At 37.5% G+C, this 6,393-nt stretch overlaps 1 non-coding gene across 1 annotated transcript; it reads left to right on the top strand.

Annotated features, from left to right (window-relative positions):
- The first annotated feature begins 978 nt into the window (after positions 1-978).
- LOC112768842 (small nucleolar RNA R71) lies at positions 979-1,086 on the top strand. The gene has a single exon (XR_003186225.1). It is a non-coding gene; the product is annotated as a small nucleolar RNA R71 (small nucleolar RNA).
- Positions 1,087-6,393: the final 5,307 nt, after the last annotated feature.

Raw genomic sequence — 6,393 nt, 5'->3', positions numbered from 1 at the left:
AGTTTGCTCTTCAGTGACATCCTCATTCTCTTCAGAAGAGGGATACTCATCAGAGCTCATGAAGGGCATAAGGAGGTTCAATGGGATCTCTATGGTCTCTAGATGAGCCTCAGAGTCCTTTGGTTCCTCAGAGGGAAGCTCCTTATTGACCACTGGACGTCCCAGGAGGTCTTCCTCCTTGGGATTCACGTCCTCTCCTTTCCTCACAGGTTCGGCCATGGCACTTATGTCAATGGCCTTGCACTCTCCTTTTGGGTTCTCTTCTGTATTGCTTGGGAGAGTACTAGGAGGGATTTCAGTGATCCTTTTACTCAGCTGGCCCACTTGTGCTTCCAGATTTCTAATGGAAGACCTTGTTTCATTCATGAAACTTACAGTGGCCTTAGATAGATCAGAGACTAGATTTGCTAAATTAGAAGCATTTTGTTCAGAGTTCTCTGTCTGTTGCTGAGTTGATGATGGAAAAGGCTTGCTATTGCTAAACCTGTTTCTTCCACCATTATTAAAGCCTTGCTGGGGCTTTTGATCCTTCCATGAGAAATTTGGATGATTTCTCCATGTTGAGTTATAGGTGTTTCCATAAGGTTCACCTAAGTAATTCACCTCTGCTATTGTAGGGTTCTCAGGATCATAAGCTTCTTCTTCAGAAGATGCCTCTTGAGTACTGTTGGATGCAGCTTGCATTCCATGCAGACTCTGAGAAATCATATTGACTTGCTGAGTCAATATTTTATTCTGAGCCAATATGGCATTCAGAGTATCAACCTCAAGAACTCCCTTCTTCATAGGCGTCCCATTACTCACAGGATTCCTTTCAGAAGTGTACATGAACTGGTTATTAGCAACCATGTCAATGAGTTCTTGAGCTTCTGCAAGCGTTTTCTTTAGGTGAATGGATCCACCTGCAGAAGTATCCAATGACATCTTTGATAACTCAGATAAACCATCATAGAATATATCCAGGATGGTCCATTCTGAAAGCATGTCAGAAGGACACTTTTTGGTCAACTGTTTGTATCTTTCCCAAGCTTCATAGAGGAATTCACCTTCTTTCTGTCTAAAGGTTTGAACATCAGCTCTAAGCTTGCTCAGCTTTTGAGGAGGAAAGTACTTGGCTAAGAAAGCCGTGACCAGCTTATCCCAAGAGTTCAGGCTGTCTTTGGGTTGAGAATCCAACCATAATCTAGCTCTGTCTCTTACAGCAAAAGGGAAAAGCATGAGCCTGTAGACTTCAGGATCTACTCCATTAGTCTTAACAGTATCACATATCTGCAAAAATTCAGTTAAGAACTGAAAGGGATCTTCAGATGGAAGTCCATGAAACTTGCAGTTCTGCTGCATCAGAGAAACTAATTGAGGTTTCAGCTCAAAGTTGTTTGCTCCAATGGCAGGAATGGAGATGCTTCTTCCGTGTAAATTGGAATTAGGTGCAGTGAAGTCACCAAGCATCTTCCTTATATTATTATTATTTTCGGCTGCCATCTCCTTTTCCTGTTCGAAAATTTCTGAAAGGTTATCTCTGGATTGTTGTATTTTAGCTTCTCTTAATTTTTTCTTCAGAGTCCTTTCAAGTTCTGGATCTGCTTTAACAAGAATGTTCTTGTCCTTGCTCCTGCTCATATGACAAAGAAGATGGAACAGAAAAAATAGTAATAATAATATGGATCCTTTATACCACAATATGGGGATCCTTGTGTTAGTAGAAGAAAAGAAGGGAAGAAAATCTGAACTCAGAGAGAGAGGGGGTTCGGATTTTTGGAGAGTTGAAGGAAAGATGTTAGTATATCAATAAACAAATAGAAGAAGATGAGAGGGGGAAGTGAATTTTCGAAAACAATTTTTGAAAAAGAGTTAGTGATTTTTGAAAATAGTTTTTGAAAAAGGTTAGTATTTTTTTTCGAATTTTTTTTAAATAAAAAATAAAAATAATTAGTTAATAAAAAAGAAATTTTTGAAAAAAGGGGGAGATATTTTCGAAAATTAGAAAGAGAGAATTAGTTAGGTAGTTTTGAAAAAGTTAAGAAACAAACAAAAAGTTAGTTAGTTAGTTGAAACAAATTTTGAAAACCAATTTTGAAAAGATAAGTAGTTAGGAGGTTAGGAAAGATATCTTGAAAAGATATTTTTGAAAAAGATAAGATAAGAAGATATTTTTGAAAAGATATAATTGAAATTAGTTTTGAAAAAGATTTGATTTTTAAAATCTCAATTAATGACTTGATTCACAAGGAATCACAAGATATGATTCTAGAACTTAAAGTTTGAATCTTTCTTAACAAGCAAGTAACAAACTTCAAATTTTTGAATCAAAACATTAATTGATTATGTTATTTTCGAAAATTTGATATAAAAATAAGAAAAAGATTTTTGAAAAATATTTTTTTGGAATTTTCGAAAATAACCAAGAATTTTGAAAAAGATTTGATTTTTGAAAAAGATTTTGAAAAAGATAAGATTTTCAAATTGAAAATTTGATTTGACTCATGAGAAACAATTTGATTTTAAAAATTTTTGAAAAAGTCAATCCAAATTTTTGAATTTGATGAGAGAAAAAGGGAAAGATATTTTTTGATTTTTGAATTTTTATGATGAGAGAGAAAAACACAAAAAAGATGCAATGCATGAAATTTTTAGATCAAAACATGTGATGCATGCAAGAATGCTATGAATGTCAAGATGAACACCAAGAACACTATGAATGTCATGATGAACATCAAGAACATAATTTTGAAAAATTTTTAATGCAAATAAAACATGCAAGACACCAAACTTAGAATTCTTTAATGCTTAGACACTAAGAATTCAAGAATGCATATGATAAACATGGAAAGACACAAAACAAAAAATCATCAAGATCAAACAAGAAGACTTACCAAGAACAACTTGAAGATCATGAAGAACACTATGAATGCATGATATTTTCGAAAAATGCAAAATGCATATGCAAGTGACACCAAACTTATGATATGACTCAAGACTCAAACAAGAAACATGAAATATTTTTTATTTTTGTGATTTTCTAAATTTTTTTTGGATTTTTATTTTATATTTTTCGAAAAATTATTTTGAAAAATAAAAATAAGGATTCCAAAATTTTTAATATGAATTCCAGGAATCTTATGCTCTAAAGCTCCAATCAAAGGGTCAGGCATGGCTTAATAGCCAGCCAAGCTTTAGCATATAATTACATGGACTGGAGTGATTAGTTGAATACCAATCCCAAAGCAGTTTGGGTATGGCTTTACAGCCAGATAGGATTCAACATGTTTCATGAAACACTAGAATTCATTCTTAAAAATCTTGAAGCCATAGAATAATTTATTTTTTGAAAACATTATTTTTATTATTTTATTTTATTTTATTTTTTTTTCTTCGAAAACAAAAGAAAAATTTTTGAAAGCTTTTTGAAAAATTTTTGAAAACAAAACAAAAAGAAAATTACCTAATCTGAGCAACAAGATGAACCGTCAGTTGTCCAAACACGAACAATCCCCGGCAACGGCGCCAAAAACTTGGTGCACGAAATTGTGATGTCCAGGCTCAAACTATTCCTGGCACGTGAGCAACTTGGTACGCGTAATCGTGATTACACATTCATAAATTGTCACAACTTCGATACAACTAACCAGCAAGTGCACTGGGTCGTCCAAGTAATACCTTACGTGAGTAAGGGTCGAATCCCACGGAGATTGTTGGTATGAAGCAAGCTATGGTCACCTTGCAAATCTCAGTCAGGCGGATATAAAACAGTTATGTGGTTTTCGAATATTAATTAATAAGATAGGGATAGAAATACTTATGTAAATCATTGGTAGGAATTTCAGATAAGCGAATGGAGATGCTTTTCGTTCCTCTGAACCTCTGCTTTCCTGCTATCTTCATCCAATCAGTCTTACTCCTTTCCATGGCTGGCTTTATGTGATACATCACCACTGTCAATGGCTACTTTCGGTCATCTCTCGGGAAAATAATCCAATGCCCTGTCACGGCACGGCTAATCGTCTGGAGGCATCACCCTTGTCAATGGCTTCATCTTATCCTCTTAGTGAATAATATGCTCACGCACCCTGTCACGGCACGGCTATTCATCTGTCGGTTCTCGATCATGCTGGAATAGGATTTACTATCCTTTTGCGTCTGTCACTAACGCCCTGCAATCGCGAGTTAGGAGCTCGTCACAGTCATTCAATCATTGAATCCTACTCGGAATACCACAGACAAGGTTTAGACCTTCCGGATTCTCTTGAATGCCGCCATCATTCTAGCTTATGCCACGAAGATTCTGGTTAGGAGATCTAAGAGATACTCATTCTAGCTTATTTCATGTAGAACAGAAGTGTTTGTCAGGCACGCGTTCATAAGGGAGAAGGATGATGAGCGTCACACATAAGCATCACCTTCATCACGTTCTTGGGTGCGAATGGATATCTTAGAAGCGAAATAAGAAGAATTGAATAGAAAACAGTAGTACTTTGCATTAATCTTTGAGGAACAGCAGAGCTCCACACCTTAATCTATGGCGTGTAGAAACTCTACCGTTGAAAATACATAAGTGAAGGTCCAGGCATGGCCGAGAGGCCAGCCCCTCTGATCTAAGAACCAGGCGTCCAAAGATGTCAAAATACAATAGTAAGAGGTCCTATTTATAATAAACTAGCTACTAGGGTTTACATGAGTAAGTATTTGATGTATAAATCCACTTCCGGGGCCCACTTGGTGTGTGTTTGGGCTGAGCTTAAGTGTTGCACGTGCAGAGGCCATTTGTGGAGTTGAACGCCAGTTTTTGTGCCAGTTTGGGCGTTCAACTCTGGTTTTGGATCCTTTTCTGGCGCTGGACGCCAGATTTGGGTAGAAAACTGGCGTTGAACGCCAGTTTACGTCATCAATTCTTGGCCAAAGTATGGACTATTATATATTGCTGGAAAGCCCTGGATGTCTACTTTCCAACGCAATTAGAAGCGCGCCATTTCGAATTCTGTAGCTCCAGAAAATCCACTTTGAGTGAAGGGAGGTCAGAATTCAACAGCATCAGCAGTCCTTTTTCAACCTCTGAATCTGATTTCTGCTCAAGTCCCTCAATTTCAGCCAGAAAATACCTGAAATCACAGAAAAACACACAAACTCATAGTAAAGTCCAGAAATGTGAATTTAACTCAAAATCTATTAAAAACATCCCTAAAAGTAACTAGATCCTACTAAAAACATACTAAAAATAATGTCAAAAAGCGTATAAATTATCCGCTCATCAAGCCTCATAGATGTTCAGAGCATTGTTGAGACTCTCCAACACCAAAATTAGAGTTTGGATATGGGAGTTCAACACCAAACTTAGAGTTTGGTTGTGGCCTCCCAACACCAAACTTAGAGTTTGACTGTGGGGGCTCTGGTTGACTCTGTTTTGAGAGAAGCTTTTTATGCTTCCTCTCCATGGATGCAGAGAGAGATCCTTGAGTTGTAAACACAAGGTTGTCCTCATTTAATTGAAGGATCAATTCTCCTCTATCCACATCAATCACAGCTCTTACTGTGGCTAGGAAAGGTCTTCCTAGAATGATGGATTCATCCTCTTCCTTTCCAGTATCTAGGACTATGAAATCAGCAGGGATGTAAGGGCCTTCAACCTTTACTAACACGTCCTCTACTTGTCCATAAGCCTATTTTCTTGAATTGTCTGCCATCTCTAGTGAGATTTTAGCAGCTTGCACACCATAGATTCCCAGTTTCTCTATTACAGAGAGGGGCATAAGGTTTATTCCTGAACCAAGATCACACAGAGCCTTAAAGATCATGGTACCTATGGTACAAGGTATTATGAACTTTCCAGGATCCTGTCTCTTATGAGGCAATGTCAGTTGATCCAGATCACTTAGTTCATTGATGAACAAGGGAGGTTCATCTTCCCAAGTATCAATGCCAAATAATTTGGCATTTAGCTTCATGATTGCACCAAGGAACTTGGCAGCTTGCTCTTCAGTAACATCTTAATTCTCTTCAGAAGAGGAATATTCATCAGAGCTCATGAATGGCATAAGGAGGTTCAATGGAATCTCTATGGTCTCTAGATGAGCCTCAGAGTCCTTTGGTTCCTCAGAGGGAAGCTCCTTATTGATCACTGGACGTCCCAGGAGGTCTTCCTCCTTGGGGTTCACGTCCTCCTCTCCCTCATTGGGTTCGGCCATTTTGGTTATGTCAATGGCCTTGTACTCTCCTTTTGGATTCTCTTCTGTATTGCTTGGGAGAGTACTAGGAGGGATTTCAGTGATCCTTTTACTCAGCTGGCCTACTTGTGCTTCCAAATTTCTAATGGAAGACCTTGTTTCATTCATGAAACTCACAGTGGCCTTAGATAGATCAGAGACTAAATTTGCTAAGCTAGATGGATTCTGCTCAGAA

This window comes from Arachis hypogaea, chromosome 17 (genome assembly GCF_003086295.3).
Source record: "Arachis hypogaea cultivar Tifrunner chromosome 17, arahy.Tifrunner.gnm2.J5K5, whole genome shotgun sequence".
Lineage (NCBI taxonomy): Eukaryota > Viridiplantae > Streptophyta > Magnoliopsida > Fabales > Fabaceae > Arachis > Arachis hypogaea.
This window is presented reverse-complemented; position numbering and strand designations above follow the sequence as displayed.